The following is a 19,215-nucleotide window of genomic DNA, read 5'->3' as shown; positions in this document are numbered from 1 at the left end:
GTTAAAGGGTCTGGAGAGCAAGTGGTGTTTGCCTCCATACCTGTTGCAAGCGAGGGTGAAGGGATATATAAGAAGACTCTGCAGGTTAATGTATGGCTACGTGACTGGTGCCAAAGGCAGGGGTTTGGGTTTTTCAGTCACGGGCTGCTGTATGGGACACCTGGTTTGCTGGTGACAAGCGGGATACACCAGTCCCAGAGAAGAAAAAGGGTTTTGGGGCAGGAGTTAGCAGGGCTTATTGACAGGGCTTTAAACTAGTTATGAAGGGGGGAGGGGATTTAACTGGGCCTGTTGGGGACAAGCCCAAGAGGAACATGCTAGGGATTGAAGGATGGCGGGCTAAGGAGGACTATCAATCTCTTGTTTCACTTGTGGGAAAGGATAGCTCTTTAGACCCTGTCCCGCAGGGGAAAAAGGGTACTAGGACTGGCTCCCTGAAATGCCTGTACACCAATGCACGCAGCATGGGGAATAAACAGGAGGAGTTAGAAGTCTGTGCGCAGTTGCTGAGGTGAGTAGCTTGAGAGAGGACGCCTGCAACACCGGAGCGGAGAGGGGAGAGATCAGCGTCCAGGAGCCTCACCTCAGAGCGACAAGAGCCACTGAGGAGGGAGCCTCAAGTCCTCAACAGGACTTGCCCAGGACTCGGAAGCTCAGCTCCCGCGAGGGGCTGACTCACAGGGGGCGGAGCCAGGAGGCTCGGTGTCAGATTCAAACCGGCCATCAACGGCCACTCTCGATCAGTTGCTGAGGTGAGTAGCTTGAGAGAGGACGCCTGCAACACCGGAGCGGAGAGAGGAGAGATCAGCGTCCAGGAGCCTCACCTCAGAGCGACAAGAGCCACTGAGGAGGGAGCCTCAAGTCCTCAACAGGACTTGCCCAGGACTCGGAAGCTCAGCTCCCGCGAGGGGCTGACTCATAGGGGGCGGAGCCAGGAGGAGTGGCACCAGCTGGGAGTGGCTAAAAAACCTTCCCAGGGAGCGCGGCGAACAGAGCCGGCAAACAGAGAGCGTCAAGGCAGAAGTCATGTCAGGGTGAGCACAGTACATCATTTACATTGCTCCTTGCAAATCTTTCTCATCTGGAAAACTGACTGTCCTGGAGAACACACACAGCCTCAATATCACGGTACCATAAAGATTATGATTAGTTATATATAAGGTTTAGAGAGCCACAAAGCGTACAGGTCCAGAGATACTGGGGCTGTAAAAGGCATACCAAGATGAGTACAGAATTACATCAACATTGCTCCTTACATAACTTTCTCATGAGCAACAACCATGGTGTTGGAAACGCAATCCTCAGTTTTATGGTGTCCTAAATTTCAGGGTCAGGGTTAGGGTTAAAGTTCAGACAGCTTCAAAGACTACAGCTCCAGAGACCCTGCGACTGCGATAAGCATGTCAAGGTGAGTTTGGCACTACATCAACATTGCTCCTTACACACCTTTCTTATCTGGAACACCATGGGCATGCAGTCATGAGCCTCAGAATTAGGGTGTCATAGAGGTTAGGATTCTGGTTAAGGTGAGGGTTGAGAGAGCCACGAAGTCCACAGGTCTGGACACACTGGGTCTCCAAAAGGCATGCCAAGATTAGTACAGCACTGCGCCAGCACTGGTCCTTACATAATTTTCTCATCTGGAGCACCCATGGTGCTGAAGACATGAGCCTGAATATTATGGTATTGTAAAGTTTAGGGTCAGGGTTCAGACAGGCACAAAGCCTACATAAAAAGGACATGGAACTGTTGGACAAAGTCCAGAGGAGGGCCACCAGGATGATCAGAGGACTGGAGCACCTCCTGTATTAAGATAGGTTGAGAAAGTTGGTGCTGTTCAGCCTGGAGAAGAGAAGGCTGCGTGGAGACCTCATAGCAGCCTTCCAGTATCTGAAGGGGGCTTATAGCGATGCTGGGGAGGGACTGTTCATCAGGCACTGTAGTGACAGGACAAGGGGTAATGGGTTAAAACTTGAACAGGTGAAGTTTAGATTGGATATAAGGAAGAAGTCCTTTACTGTGAGGGTGGTGAGGCACTGGAATGGGTTGCCCAATGAAGTCGTGAATGCTCCATCCCTGGTGGTGTTCAAGGCCAGGTTGGGTGAAGTCTTGGGTGGGATGGTTTAGTGTGAGGTGTCCCTGCCCATGGCAGGGGTGTTGGAACTAGATGATCTTAAGGTCCTTTCCAATCCTAACTATTCTATGATTCTGTGATTCCATGTCCAGAAACACTGGGTCTAAAAAAGGCATGCCAAGACAAGTAAACACTGCATCAGTGTAGATCCTTACATGCCTTTTTCATCTGTAACACAGACTATACTGGAGAGCACTGCCTTCAGTTTTAGGGTATCTTAGAGGTTAGAAAGAAATCTTTGATTTCTTTGCTGCTTATGCATGCATGCACAGCATAGTATCCCATTGCACTTCTGCAAAGTCATTCCTAAGGTGCCAAAGTCTCCTTGTGTTTATTTCCTCTTTTTCTTTCCTCTGTAAGGCTTATTCATTTTTAATACATGATAAAGTGAGGCTTTCTACATTCAGAGGTGATCAAGCTCTTCAACCAAGCTTTACAGTACAAAAAAACCTAAGGCAAAGACTCTGTCCATGAGCCTACTGTGCAACGTGTTTCCTCATCTCTGCATTCTCTCATTTATACAATATAAAGTCCTAAATCTCTTATCCTGATTAACAAAGATGTGTGCAAACCATTGCCATCCACAGCAACTGTGTCTGTGCATAATCCACAGTCAGAGAATAAAAGCCAATTCAGAAGAACCCTACAAGTTTCCTTTGCCTGTACCCCACTGCGTCCTTTGCAGATCCAGTACCATCCCACTGTCTGCAGTGCAAGTGAGAACCGAGAGTTCTGAATGATATCATCCAACATTCACAGAAGTTGTGTGAAGTGCTCTTCCCAGTAGCCCTCTTCCCTCTCCCCAGCAAGGCATCATTGCAGAGCCGCCAGGGGTTTGGATCAGCAGGACCCTGTAAACCCCTAAATGGGAATGAGAAAGCTGTGCTGGCTAAGGACATCCTGCATTGGAGAAAGTTTCACTGTAAGAAGGATGGGTCCATCTTCACTTGTGAGGTCAAATGGATCAACAACTGAGCAAGATGGAGTGAGAACCTGGTCTCACATGCAGGGTCCACCCAAGGAGCTCAAATGAGCAGAGGACTCAAGAGTTTCAAATGGTCCCACCATTCAACTAAATGCAAAATTCTCTCAAACCCCAGCAATGTGTAAGTAAGAGGAGGCTATTCTATCCTTAAACTCATTTGATCTATACTTCTCCTTCAAATATAACATCCAAAATGTACAGGATTAAAAGTGTGAGCTTAAAACAACAGGGAGAAAATTGTCACTAAGAGGCCAAAATACTTCTAAAACTTGCACCTTCCAGCATCTGAAATATTTCTCCCTGAGACTGTTTTTCTTGTTTAGCTGGCATATGTGGAGTAGAAATCACTTGTTGCTGCTGTATTTCGGCAAAGACAGCAGCAAAGCATAAAAAGTACTCCTGGAATGTTAAGAAATACTTTATAGTTCTAGAAATAAATAATCTTTTATGTCTTTAGAACATCACCACAGTAATTCATCAGAAAACAAACAAGTCTGAAAAAGTGCAATTATTCTTTAGCAGCTAATGAGGAAAATCTTTGCCAGTACAAACTGAAAATCTCAGTGTGAAGAATGAGCCTGAGTGGGCTGGAGCAGCTAGAAGAGGCAGCTTTTAGTGGAAGAGCAAACTCTAGAGAATGGATCATTTCAAGATGTTTATCTCAGCAACCTCTGTTTGAAGTCTCACTGCACAGCTGTGGGGTATATGGACATTTGGCTGTGACCAGCCACAGGACTGAAGCATGGTCTGAGATGCAAACCAAGCACTGAGACTAATGCCAGATGCAACTCTTCCAATTGCATTTCGTGCTTATTTTATGGTACTTCACAGCACATTCCCACAGAGCTCTGGTTTCAGATAGGCAGGATTCATTGCAATGTGTCAACACACATTTTGCTAGCACACATTAGAGTTATTTTGATCAAAGCAAACCTGATTTGTAACTTTACGCTACAGGAGTAGGTTGGAGTTTGCTGGAACCAAACAATATCAATAAACAGCAACAGTCAGATAATATTTCCTGTGATATGGCTCTTTTATTATGCTGGCTTTATTAAATCTGGTGTAGTTTACATTATTGATCATGCAAGGGGAATTTGGCAGAAGATTGGAAGAGTTTCCTCCACGAACAGTGATGATCTTTTCTCTAAAGAACCTTCTCTTTAGAGCTCTGGTGAGATTAAGAGATCCAAATGTTATTTGAAGACTTATTAAGTTTAATTGTGCTTTTAACAATTTCCTACTTTGACTGAAAAGCTCAGTTTTCCCACCCTGAGAGAAAATTATAACTTCTAATTTTGGCTGTTAATTTTCTCACTCACAATAAAAATCCTAGTTTTCAGGATGAGATGGAGCCAAAACATTGACATAAGGTTGTGGCAGGCAGGTTCTTTCATCACGTGAGCCAATGTTCACACTTCAGCAGCCAGTGCAAAAGGGAGAGAGACAGTCAAGAAGGGAGGGGATATTTCTGCACATTTCCACGTAGTAAGCAGTTGGACTAAAGGGTAGGTTCACTAATTATGGTACATCACCAAATTTCAACTTACCCAGACAGGTTACCTGAACACAATCAGGTTTTCCATCTACAAAGTAGTAAAATATTACTGCAGAAGTGAAATGGGTTTCCCACTCAAAAGGTTAACAGACCTTGGAGAACCTCCAGACATGACTGACAAATGCAAAATGAGGGTTTATTCTGACTTTATAAAGAGTGCACTGCAAAAGGTGCCTGGCTGATGGTAAAGGCAGGCAGAGCAGAAGCACAAGCGTCTGCGTGTCTGTTTCACAAATGCACCAAAAAAGAAGATATGAAAGCAAACACTGCCTCAGAGACACATTAAGGCAGACAGCCAGTGAGCAGCATGTATCATTCCTCTTTCTCAGCAAAATCTCCTAGTAAAGCCTGCCAGAGTTGGTGCCTAGCCTGTAGTTACTGATTTAAATTTCTTTCCATACAAAATGTCATTATGTCACCACTTTCATGTTACCTTCTCAGTTTATTTCTCAGTTTATTTGCTATTTTTTATAAGTATCTCTTTGCAAAGTTGGACAGATGGAAAGCTAAAGAAGGACAGCTTTGAGGCTTTGCAGAACAGCTTCTTATGTGACATGGCCTTGCCCCCATCCCCATAGTTGTGTGCAGGTGACAGCAGAGTGCTCTGAAGAAAATGTCCCAACTCATGGAAATTGCTCTTTTCCTTCCCTGCTTTTTGCACTCACATCAAGAGCTGCAGAGGACTGGGGACAAGCAGGTGGGTTTATAGGTCATGGCTTGTTTGGATGCTGCTATGGCCATGCTCTGTAGAACTCGAGAAGCCAGGTGTAAACATCCACAATCCAAGAAACAAAACTGAGCCACAGCAGTAGTATGTCCTTTTACACATCAGCTGCAGGCTGACAGTGGGGAAGTCTGTGGACTGTGGAATGGGCAAAATGCTCTTGCCAGGTGTTACTGCTTGGTCTAACAACTCACAGATGCAACAGTGCTCTGTGTGTCTCATCAACAGATGCAAGGGTGTCGCATCTCACCCCCAGTGACACCCACTGCTTCATGGATTTCATTCTGGTTTCAAACCCACTGGCACTAACTAGCACTTAAACATTCATTTCAAACCAGAACTTCCTGCCAAGGTCTTTGTGCCAAGCTGCTTGATAATGTAGTCCTTGCTTGTGCAAGCCAATGCAAGACACCATGGACTTACATTGCATTACTATCTGGGCATACAAGGAAGAAGTTCTTTACTGTGAGGGTGGTGAGGCACTAGCACAGGTTGCCCAGAGAAGCTGTGGCTGCCCCATCATTGGAAGTGTTCAAGGCCGGGCTGGACGAAGTTTTGAGCAACCTACTCTTGTAGAAGGTGTCCCTGCCTGTGGCAGGGCGGTTGGACTAGATGATCTTTAAGGTCTCTTCTAACCCAAACTGTTTTAGGATTTGATGATTCTGCGATAACAGATGTTATAGGGCAAGAGGTAGCCGCAGCCTGAACAAGGGGCTTACACAAAGAGCCGCATGGAATGCAGTCCATTTTAGCCATCTATGTCACAGGTGGATCATCTGCCTCCTAAGTAAATCCCTCTGTCACCTCAGATTCACCCTCAATTCCTGGAGAAATTACGTGCCATTCCTTCTTTTCTCCTTTAGTATTTAACCACTCTACATAAAATGGAAAAACTACAACAGAGGAAGCCTAAGAGCCTGCAAAGGCAATTGAGGTCAGATTGGCAGAACCACTACCCCAATAGGCTGCAGAGGCACAAGGCAGGAAAAGAAATGACCAAAAACTTTTATAAGAAAAGAAGCATTTCAGACTCAGCTTTAGACTTCAGATTTCTCCTTTTTTTTTTTTTCCCTTTTTTTTTTTTTTTTAAAGATGTGAGGCTTCAGAAGGGATTCATACCATGAGAAAATCAAGTGTTTTGGCAGAATATCATATAACAAGCTAAACTGGGAATAAACCAGCTGGTTAGATGTCTGTAAGTGGGTAGCCTGGAAATAACACTCACTCAAGGACTAGACAAGAAGAACAGACTGACCAACTCTACTCACACCCAATCTCACAGCCAATTCACAGGGACATCTTTCTATATAAGCATAATGAAAGATCTGCTGCAGAGAAAACTTGCACATCAACTCACATTGATCTAAAGTTAATGTACTTGTGAAAACTTGTTGTCTGGGGGGGCAGTGTAAGTGCTAACAACACACTGGGAGCAAATACTGAGAAAGCTATCTTGGAAAAGAGAAATACATTAGAAATATGGTCTCACTGCTTTACAAACAAACAGCCAGAAATATCTCAATATCTCATGCAGGTTTACTAATGAAACAAAAAAAAAAAAAAAAAAAAAAAACCACCAAAACTGCTAAAACAAGAGGCAGCAAAGACTGAAAGTCCTCAGAGCACTTGTTATATTGAATATTAATGTCTTTAAAATGTGCTGAAAGCAGACAAACAACAAGAAATACACTGTTTGTAATATTTTACCCAATTTCACAATAGAAACCACAGTTGCTTTGGTAAATGAACTGAGAAATTCACTGGAAGTTCCTCAAGCATGTTTGTGTTCTCCACTTGAGCACTCCATTTGCAAGACCCTCTCGCAGCACTCCTCAGCCCCCTGTGATGGCACTTCATCCCCTCCAAGTGGGAGTCAGAGAAACCCCTCAGAGAAGCTGGGCTGAGTCAGACAGCAAGGTCAGGTTAATGAAAGCAAAAGCTTAGAGCCAGCACAGCAGTCTAAGCTGGTAGCTGCATAAACATGTCTTGCACCCGTTTCAGTGAAGCACATTAGAGTGAGATGGCAACCTTTTGCATTGGCGGCAAAAGAAGAGTTAGAAAAAAGAAGATACAAGTAAAAAGATGAAGAATAAAAAAGAAGGTGCTTGGGATTGGTTTTGACTGAGATAAGGTCTTGGGTGAAGGTACAAGAGCTGCACTCCAGTGGTTTACTCTGGAGCACAGTGCTGTGCTTTGAACATTTTCTTTAAAAAGCTGAGCATCCAACAGTCCTTTTCTGAAGTCTATGGCAAGACAGCATTGCACCATAAAGTATAAGATCTCTTCGCTATTTATTTCTGGCAGGGACATGCACAGTTTGCACATCCATGACATTCAACTGATATGATAGCTTTGGGTATTTGTTTGCCTTTCAGCACAAAAAGCCCTTTTACTCTGATACCTGATCATTAGCTGCAATTATTCCTTTTTTCCCCTTTATCTGTCTTTCCATGTAACTTATTTACAAATGATTCCTATTTCCTAAGTCATTACTTAGTCCTTTTGGCTAGTATAAGTCTATGAGTTTCACCTAAAAAAAAGGACCAAAAAGAGATTTCAAGCAAGCTAAGCAGCAAAAATCTAGAGCTCTCATGTAGAACAGCTATGTGTATTAGATTCCTTGGTTTGGACTAGATTCCTTGGTTTGGACAATGCTTTGAACAAACTCAATTTACCTTTCATTTCATAGACTTACTCATGCCCGAAAAAGAAATCACTTGATAAAACATTTGCAGTCCCTTCCAGCAGGAGGAACATCTGAAATGCTTTGTTGGTGAATGGAAGTTAAAAAATTATTTTTAGTGCCATGACATACTACTATACATGGATGGAAAATAACTGACAGCCTCTGGCTTCTTGGAGATAATCAGCAGCAGCCACCGTAGAGTACTGGACTGTGTCTCATGGGTAAAACAGACTGGCCATAGCTTTGTGAGAGAAAAACAACAATTATGCTGTTAATGCATTTTTAGTTTCTTTTGATGCATATGCAGCTGATGAATGATTATTTGCTTCTTTTTGCTACTGTTTTTTTCCATTGACATGCCAAGAATCATTATCAGGTCTATTTGAAGACATGAATAAGATGGTTAGGAACAAAGGGAGTTCAAGTACATGAAGCTATTTCCTGCATCTAGTAGCTCTCCCCTTTCTCCAGCATGCTGGAGCGAGATGCACTGGAAGAGAAGGAAGCATACCCCTATATCACCTACCTAGCTGTTAAGAGAGCCCTGCAGCACCATGCCAGCCTAGGGCAACTGTGCAAGAGCCACTGCAGCATTTACCATCACCTAGCATCAGCTTGCAGGACCCAGCAAGGGGGATGTGATGGGGAGTGGGACCAGGTCACAAGCCAGTTTGGACAACCACGCAAACCATCTCTAGCTGCCAGGGCTTCTCTGTGCCCAGAGCTGCTTTGATGCTCAGAGCTAGTTGCCAAGTGGCTGCAAAACATGGAACCTGCTGCCTGGCTAACAAAATAGTCAAAAGTACGAGGGCAATTGGAAGAAAATCCAGAACACTTTTCAGAGCAGACTGCATCTACAGTGTTGTTGACAATAATGACCCATCAGACAAGAAGTCTTCACATAGGAGGACAATGAGAATGGGCATCTGTGCCCTCCTGTATTATCATAGTCTCCTTTAGTACACTCACATCCATCCACTGTCATTATGTACTTCATACAGGGTAAGCCTTCATCTACTTTAAGCACCAAAACCAAAATAGATACAGTGTGCATGTAAGTCTGTCAGACATTAGCAGCAATTACAGACATCCACTGGTTTTAAAGTGTTGATTCTGGGTAGAAAATCAGATGCAATTACTCTTTTCTGCATATGTCAGCTGTACACGATGAACACATTATGCGTATCTTTGAAGGAAGACCACAGCAGTATCTCATTATAAAATATTTTTCTTCCAAATCTGAAACTAAAACAAACAGAAAAGCTGAGCCAATGGAAATTGTTTTAATATCTTTATGTGACAAATATGCGAAAGTCCTGTCAGAACATATCCTCATCTATTGAAACTCACTGGACAGACGCTATTAGCCCCTAGGAGAGAAGCCATTCAGATGTCATTCAGAGAGTATAATGATTTGAGTGTTCACAATTTTAAATGCTTTTTCACATTTATTTCCATGTTGTGGACACTCTCACAGAGAGCAGTGTGAGAGTCCTCTCCTGAGCATGGCCTTTTTGAAATGTTTTGAGTCCACAAGGGGCAGCACTGCAGATGAACCCATTTAGCATGTTACCAGCCACATAGCTACAAGCTTGCTGCGCACATTTTAAAGCTGACAAGCTGTAGAGATGTAGCCTGTGGGAGTTCCTCAGAGCCAGTTACACATCAGACAGATCCATGAAGACTCTCAGGGTCATGTGCCCATATAGAGTTTCCTGAGATACTGAGGTGTGACTCAGTGTGACCCAGCCTTGGAAATCACAAAGGGCAGCAACCCAAACCAGAGCACAGCACCAGCACAGGCCCAGCCAGAGAATGAGATCTTTCACAGACCTGCAGGCACCTTACCATAGCCATGTGTCATCTTCCAGGAAGATCTGGACATAACCTGGCCCTTATTCATGCAAACTGTAATTTTTCCCTTCTTCATCTCTTTAGGTCTTGGTTAAGGAAAACATACTTTCTTCCCTTCCCTACCTTTTGTATTTTCTGTATTTTGAGCACATCATTAATCACAGAGGTGACTGAAAGTTAAGCACATTCATAAGGGTTTCTTTAAATAACAGTATACTTGGGCACTCCTTTCTGACCCTTTGGAGGACAGGCAGCTCATCTGTCATGCCATCCTGAAAACGACTGAGATCACATCAGTAACAGCATACTGAAAGGGCTGTAAAGACTGAGATGGCTCTGCTTCGAGATAATTTCATTACTCTGTCACAATACATGTAATTGTCTCTGGGGGGATGCTTTAATTAAAAGGGGAAAAGAATAAGTTTCTTTTCAACTTCGACTTCCTTCTACCTCTCATCAAATAAAATGTAGATGATGCAGGATAATTAGCCTCATTGGCCTGAGTGGTTTGTGTTCAAAACACTTGTGATAATATCCTGCTTTCCTCTTTGTCTTTTTATTACCCATAGTATACTGTGGAATATCAGGTCAATGCTGAACTGCATCACTGCAGGCAGCTTTACAGGCTCATATCTGAATATCTGTTTTGACATCTGGTCAATCTTTACATTTAACATGTTGGTTTATGTGCCAGCATTTTGAAGAGCTCCCCATGGCTTCCGAACTGTGTATTTGTATATACGAGGTCAGCAGCAGCTTTTGCAGATCAATTCTTTGTGGTCTATGCCAAAAGCTGATAGGAGACAAATCTACTGTGCTACCCTTGAAAATAAGCTGCAAATTTTCTTTAGGAAAAAAAGAAGTCATCTTACACAAAAGAGGAAAAGCTGCACGTAGGAAAATAGTGTGAATAGTACTGAATGGGATAAGGAAATGAAAATTAAGGCAGACCTTCAGAATAATCACATTTCACCCTCCAAGAATAACTTTCCAGATAAAAGCATGAGATGGATACCACTGACTTTCCATATCAGAAGTTCTAGAAGGAAAATAATGAGACAGAAAATGTTTGACATTTATATAAAAGAACTCCAACAAATAACATTTGCTATTTCTTCTGTATCACCAAGTGAAAGAAACGAGTGATGAAGTACACAGTAAAGAAAGATGCATATCTTTTTTCTACCCTCAGTGTTCGGAGTTCCAAATCCATTTGCCAGACCTGTTGTTTTATTTCTCCCTTGCACAAGGACAGTCACTGCTTGAAAAGTAACATATTTTACAAAATTTACTACCCTTTTTTTATTTCAGATTTTTTTTACTATTTACTTAAGAATTATTAAGATACCCATAACTGGTTTCAAAATACATTTTTCTTCTATCTTGGCTACCGTATTCTGATACTCCATGCTTTTATGTTGAAGCTGCAAGTGAGAACTTACAGTAAAATCAGTGAAGTACCTTGTTAATTGCTGTCTGGCTGCTCATCAGGGGTTGTGACTTGGCAGCTTTCATTGGAAAGTACTTTGTCATAATCTGACAAGACAAATTAGTTAGTGTAAAACTCCAACATACATTCATTCATGCTGACGTGCCTCGAACCTTTGACATAACTGCTCCTACATAATTTATGCAAGTGGTAAGGAGCACAGTGATACCTGGGTTTATTTGTATCAGAGCATACAGCATTCACTCTATAATCACCTGTGCCTTTTAACAAAGGGATTAATATTAAAATAACTTCTTAATATTGTTAAGGTGCTGTATCCCTAGCTGCTGAAATAGCCAGTGTTTACATACCTTCTCTGCATGACTGCAGAATCATAGCTTAAAGGTTATTATATGAAGATTTTTTTTCCTGTGCTTTAAAGATCTTTCAGGTGCTTTATGGCCTCTGTCTGTTGCTGTCAATAGATTAGAGCATTGCTTATTTCCTTGCTGAGCATTTGTCCCTGCTATGTAAATGTGAAAGGCTACAGAGTAGGCAAGCAGAGTCTGTTGCAGGAGACTATAATTCAGAGGAATGAAGAACATACTCATTTTAGAAATATGGGACTGTTGAGAGCATCAGGAATTGCTGTAGCTATGAACTCTTATCTGGAAGTGGCCCTGAGCAGGCAAGGAGGCCATGGGAGTGAAGAAATGAAACTGAAGCCATAGCAAGTAATGTCTGCAACTCCTTTAATACTCAAGTCGAATCAGCTACAGTTTTAGGAGGAGGAGTACTGAGTGTAGTCCAGCTCACACTGCATGGTGCAGATGCATAGAGAGGTCCTGAATACTGACTTTGCTGAAGTAGGTAACTAAACTGTTGATGACTTCAGTGGCCAATAGATCAAACTCCAAAACTTCTTCTCACCCTTTTCTACAAAGAATGGATATCACAGTCACCAACTTAAAGAAAAATGAAATTCCTAACTAGAAAATGTGCTCCCATTTTGTTCTTTGTCTACTGTTTTTAGAGTCTAACCAGAAGACCCTCTGCCGCCACAATATCAGCAGCAGTCACTGTTCTCTCATCATGATTGTATTTCTGTATTTCAAACACCCACAAAACACTGATTCCCTAAAAATTCCTTTCATTCTGGTATGCTGCCACTGACAGAAAAAAAAATAACCTATACCTGAAAGAAAATTGCTAAGGCACCTGAAAAACAACAAAGTGCTTGGTGACAGCCAGCATGGCTTCACTAAGGGGAAATCCTGCCTGACCAATTTGGTGGTCTTCTGTGATGTGGCTACTGAACTGATGGACAAGGGTAGATCTGTTGATGTCGTCTACCTGGACTTACGCAAACCATTCAACACTGTCTAACATGACATCCTTGTCTCTAAATTGGAGAGACATCAATTTGATAGGTGGACCACTCGATGGATAAAGAACTGGCTGGATGGCTGCCCACAAAGAGTTGTGGTCAATGGCTCAATGTCCAGATGGAGACCAGTAATGAGTGGTGTCCCTCAGGGATCGGTGTTGGGACTGGTTTTGTTCAACAACTTTGTTAGTGACATGGACAGTGGGATTGAGTGCACCCTCAGCAAGTTTGCCGTTACACCAAGCTGTGTGTATCGGTTGATACGCTGGAGGGAAGGGATGCCATCCAGAGGGACCTTGACACGCTTGTGAGGTGGGCTGATGCCAGCCTTATGAAGTTTAACCATGACAAGTGCAAGGTCCTACACCTGGGTCGGAGCAAGCCCAGGCACAGCTACAGGTTGGGCAAAGAAGAGATTCAGAGCAGCCCTGCAGAGAAGGACTTGGGGGTGTTGGTTGATGAGAAAATGAACATGAGCTGGCTTCTGTGTCCACTCACAGCCCAGAAAGCCAACCGTATCCTGGGCTGCATCAGAAGGAGCGTGACCAGCAGGTCGAAAGAGGTGATCCTGCCCCTCTACTCTGCTCTTGTGAGACCTCACCTGGAGTATTGTGTGCAGTTCTGGTGTCTTGAACATAAAAAGGACATGGAACTGTTGGAAAAAGTCCAGAGGAGGGCCACGAGGATGATCAGAGGGCTAGAGCACCTCCTGTTTGAAGACAGGCTGAGAAAGTTGGTGCTGTTCAGCCTGGAGAAGAGAAGGCTGCGTGGAGACCTCTTAGCAGCCTTCCAGTATCTGAAGGGGGCTTATAGCGATGCTGGGGAGGGACTGTTCATCAGGCACTGTAGTGACAGGACAAGGGGTAATGGATTAAAACTTGAACAGGTGAAGTTTAGATTGGATATAAGGAAGAAGTCCTTTACTGTGAGGGTGGTGAGGCACTGGAATGGGTCGCCCAACGAAGTCGTGAATGCTCCATCCCTGGTGGTGTTCAAGGCCAGGCTGGGTGGAGTCTTGTGTGGGATGGTTTAGTGTGAGGTGTCCCTTCCCATGGCAGGGGGTTGGAACTAGATGATCTTAAGGTCCTTTCCAATCCTAACTATTCTATGATTCTATGGTTCTATGACTTGGGTGGTGTTGTCATAGCATTTGCCAGTGAAGACTGAGGCAAAAAAGTAGTTAAGAACCTCAGTCTTCTCCAAATCCAGGGTAGCCAGTTCTCCTGATAGCTTCTGGAGAGGACGCATGTTGTCCCTAGTCTGTCTTATTCACAATGTACCTATAGAATCCCTTCCTGCTACCTTTCACATCACTAGTCAAGTTTAATTCTAACTGGAATCTCACCTAACATCTCACCTAACATTAAAATGGGATGGTTCACAAGACAGAAGTTAATAGAAAATTAAGTTTAGATAGAAGATGAAAAAATGTCAAAGTACTGTAAACTACGGTATACCATAAGCAAGAATATTTTTTCTGATCTGCCTATGAATCCTCTAAATCCTTCTTATCTCTGATTTCCAGTGAAAAAGTGCCAAGGTAGGTTATAAACTTCTTACATAGAACTTGCCAACACAGTCTGCATTTTAGGGTGTTGAAATATCTATTGTACTATGGCTTTTCAATCTGTTGATTGCAGATAGCACAGAAACAAAAACCTGTCTTACTTATGCTGTTTTAATGCACAGAACATTGTGACTGCCCGATTTCTCCACCCCACAGTTCCCAGCCATTCTTACTGGAGCACCAAAGGAAAGATAAAGAGTAAAAGGAAAATGTTAAAATAATTATTTTAATGGCTGGAGAATGAGATAATTTGGCTGAGATCTTTAAAACTCTGAGCCTGATCTTAAAATCATAAACCCTTCACAGGCTTTTCACTATGCCCTCTCATTAAAGACAGAGCAGCACCTACTTATCCCCAAATTAGATCACTGGCTTTATAAGCAATTTCTCAAGGGTCAGTTTGCCCTTAGCTACTTCCTGGCCACCTATATCTACTTGCTTTGATGACAATGAAATAAATGAAAAGTTTGAACTGAATAGAACAAGAAAGAGCATTTAGACCACTTAATTCAATATGGTTGCAGATTTTTGTGGCACAGCCCTAACATGATACATTTAATTTTGTTAAATTTGGAGATGTAGATTTTTTTTTTTTTCCAGGTTTAGATATTTCCTTTTTCACTTGTATTTTATCCATACAGTAAAGGTCTCCTGGCAGGTTACTGCACTTATTTCAGTTATGTCCATTTTCAGGTTCTTTTTCTAGGGTTTGGGGTCTTTTTAACGTCTATAAAACATTGAGGAACATACTGCACAGAACCTGCAAGCTAAATCTGCAGATTCTTCTGTTGCAGGAATTTGCAGGGTTAAGTGTCTAGCATATCCCTACAGTCACTTCAGTGATCTGGATTACCTCATAGCCTCACAAGCCATCCTATTGGCACTGAAAATGGAGTGCAAAACTGCTTCTTGAGTAGAGCCAAGCACTTAGGAATGGTGCAAAGGTGTTAAAGGTATTTTCAGGGCTGATGTCAGCTTCTTTTGGTGCCAGCCCCATAGCAAGCATGAGAATCAAGGCCAAATGTCAGTCCAGGTGTTGTCCTTTCTCCAGGAGCTGATGAACAGCAGTATGGGCTGGTATCTAATTTAAAGGACATGCCACTGAAACACTGCCCAGAGGCTCTATCCAGGAACCTTTTGCCACGCGAAGAACTATTTTTTTTCCATTTGCCAAAACAAATCAGCCAGTTCAACATGCGGGATGCTATTAAGGGGTGCCCCCATGACACTGGCTGGCCACACAGCTTTGCCAACAGCACCTGTTATTTCAGCTCTTAGCAACAACACTTGGAGTTGGGTTCACTCCTAATTTAGGTGACAGCCACTGGGCTTCTGCAAGGAATGCAGGCACATCTATCTGTGGCTCATGATCAAAGAAGAAAAGAGAAAAGAATGAAACCAAAGGGTTCACACCTGAAGCCAAGTTCAAAAGAACTGAAGGATTCTTTCCTTCCAGCATCTTATTGATCTCTCTGTCCCCTACACAATATATTTGCTGAACTTGCAGCAGCTTCTGCAACTCTCTTCAAAAAACATGTTGACAAGTAGTCTCCGTTTCCAAGTATTTATCTCTTTCATGCACTCTAAAGAATTAGAGAAACACACACAATCATTTTAAAAACAATGAATGAAGTGAAATCAGTCAACTTTACTATGTAACTGCATTAAATCGATGCAGTTATGTGCAAGAATAATTTAATTCCTTTTACTGATTTATTTCAGAATTACAATTACACAGGATTAATGTTAATTTTTCATACTTAGAATAATTAATTTGTCTCCATTTATTTCTTTGGGGGATGACTTAGGCAGGAAAGCACAAACAGCTCAGTGACTTGATGATGTATGCTTTAAAAGCATTTTCGCCTGGCTGTATGTGATAATACGGAATCATAGAACAGTTAGGGTTGGAAAGGACCTCAAGATCATCTAGTTCCAACCCCCCTGCCATAGGCGGGGACACCTCACACTAAACCATCCCACCCAAGACTCCACCCAACCTGGCCTTGAACACCACCAGGGATGGAGCACTCACAACCTCCCTGGGCAACCCATTCCAGTGCCTCACTCACCCAAGAATTTCTTCCTTATATCCAATCTAAACTTCACCTGTTTAAGTTTTAACCCATTACCCCTTGTCCTGTCACTACAGTCCCTAACAAACAGTCTTCAAACAAACAAACTTCCTCAGCCTATCTTCATATGGGAGGTGCTCCAGTCCCCTGATCGTGGCCCTCCTCTGGACTTTTTCCAACAGTTCCATGTCCTTTTTATGTTGAGGACACCAGAACTGCACACAATACTCCAGGTGAGGTCTCACAAGAGCAGAGTAGAGGGGAAGGATCACCTCCTTCGACCTGCTGGTCACCCTGCTTTTGATGCAGCCCAGGATATGGTTGGCTTTCTGGGCTGCGAGCGCACACTGAAGCCGGCTCGTGTTCATTTTCTAACTGACCAACACCCCCAAGTCCTTCTCTGCAGGGCTGCTCTGAATCTCTTCTCTGCCCAACCTGTAGCTGTGCCTGGGATTGCTCTGACCCAGGTGTAGGACCTTGCACTTGTCATGGTTAAACTTCATAAGGTTGGCATCAGCCCACCTCACAAGCGTGTCAAGGTCCCTCTGGATGGCATCCCTTCCCTCCAGTGTATCAACCGGACCACACAGCTTGGTGTCATCGGCAAGCTTTCTGCAAGATCACCACCATATACTAAGATCAGCACCAGAGCACCTTTATGGTATTTCAAGATGATACACATGCTTTTTGGTCGAGGACTTTGCATGGCCGTCAAAGAGCAGACTTCTTGCTCATACCTTCACACAATAAAAATAGAGGAAAGAGGGGGTTTAACCTTTTCCTGGGGCAGGCCCATGTTCTTCCAACAGCTCTGTGGTTACTTCCAGGTTATTTTCTGGTTAGTTGGACTAGATGACTTTTGAATGTCCCTTCTAACACAAACTATCCTATGATTCTATGGTTTCATAAGGCCACCGAAAGACCATCCTCATCTTGCTTCTGTCATATGTTTTTCTTCAGAATTTGAATTCATAAATATAAAATTACCTAATAGGCTCCTAATTTCTCAGAAAGATTGAGTTTATTTGAAAGAGCAAAGTAGGCTAGTGGAAGGAGGAGAAACCTCATAAAATTCGTTTTAGAGCCAAAGTACAAGATAAATGGCAACCGTATTTAATTCGTCAGGGTAATCAGACACATGACTGAGCAATCTAGTAAAACACTGGGCAGGTTTCTCATATAATCCCAATACATCAGAGGAGCAAACCAAACTTAGTTTAAGGAGAAGGACCCAAGGTGAAGGGTTGAAAGGGGAAGGTAGAAAAGAGTCATTGTAGCATTCAGACACCTTTGAGGAGGCATTTTGTCCAAGTTTAAGTGAGGAAAGACATCAGCTTTTTGTATTTCTAGGTCACAAAGGTCAGAACACTAAGAAGTTTTTCTTTAAAAAGAAACAAACCTAACACATTAATCATTCAGAAGTGTGGAAGTAATCAGCTGATGAAAGTGAACACATAAGAAATTTAGCAACAGGTGTGTAAAATTAAATTTCCCCATATTCTATCAAACTACAGCCTTACCAAGGCCCTGTTTCCACAAAAATGACCTTTTGGACAGTCACTCTGCTCTTGGAAATGTTAAGTTTATGCTTGCCTCCTCAAAGGCTCTTTTTATTTTTCAAGTATTTGAGTTACAAAGGATAGGGGCTTAATGACAAGTGTCTGGAAGCACTTCTGTGGGACCATGTGTTGCATGGTTTAGTGGGACATCACAAGGTTAGGATGCACTGTGTCACTTTTACAAAGCAGTAAGAACCAGTGTACTGCTGTGGTGCAACCTGCATAGCCAGGTGAACAAGGACAGGATCCGGGAGATGTCCCAGATCTGCAGCCAGCCATGCAGCAGGCAGGAGTATGGACATCTCTGCCAGACAGCCAGTGAGGGATGTACATGAACAGAGCAAAGACATATCTTCTATTGATTCTGTCTGTTGGGGGGCTTTAATTCACAAATCATTCCCCTCTGCTCGTTTTATTTGCCCTGCTCCCCCAGCCAGCCCTCACCACCTCCACAATCCCAGAGTACCTTTCTCTAACTTGCTCACCCTATGAAGTGAAGTTGTACCTGCTGGAAAAAGTATTCAAACAGTAATTTGCAGAGCAGCAGGGAAGCTGGGTGCCTACTGGGGGCTCCCAACTCCACTGAGCATGTAATGTCACTGTATTTTCACCTTTATTTATCCCTCCACACACCACTTTTGGAGTAAAATGAGTTGTCTTTGTTGCAGCTGGGAGAGCAGATGGAAAAAGAAGGTATTCCATGGTCAAGTACTTTTCTGAGTCTCAGCTATTTTTCCTTCAGCTGTGCCCTCTCTCTTGTTTTCTTCCACCTCTCAGAAAGGGTTGGACAGGGACAGAGATTTAACACAGTTATTACCTCAAAGCCTAATATAATTAAAATCTCTTTCATTATCATCACTGAGCTGAGTGTATCATTATGATGAAAAGGATAATAATATATAACTTTATCATTTACAGTAACAATAAAAGATAACTGCCAATGACCAAGTGTCTCAAATAATATATACAGAATGTACAATTCAGTAATGAGTGGTAATTCAGTTGTTAATGGCAGTGAAGTATTAGTATAATTTAACATTCAGATATTAGACAGGATTCTGCAAACCACTGTTGTTCGGTCCGCTCCTCCCTGCACATGGAGCACCCACTGCCTGTAGTGGTAAGGGTTGGGTACAGAGGAGATGTGCAGTGATGAGAGCAGGTTCTCGTCGACAACACATGGTGATGGTCCCTTGGTGCTTCTGCATTTAAGACTTCTAAGGCATTTAAAGCCTTCTTGGGAAGTCACTTAGTTCG

This window comes from Lathamus discolor, chromosome 4 (assembly GCF_037157495.1).
Source record: "Lathamus discolor isolate bLatDis1 chromosome 4, bLatDis1.hap1, whole genome shotgun sequence".
NCBI classification, from domain to species: Eukaryota; Metazoa; Chordata; class Aves; order Psittaciformes; family Psittacidae; genus Lathamus; species Lathamus discolor.
Note: the sequence above shows the minus strand (reverse complement) of the source record.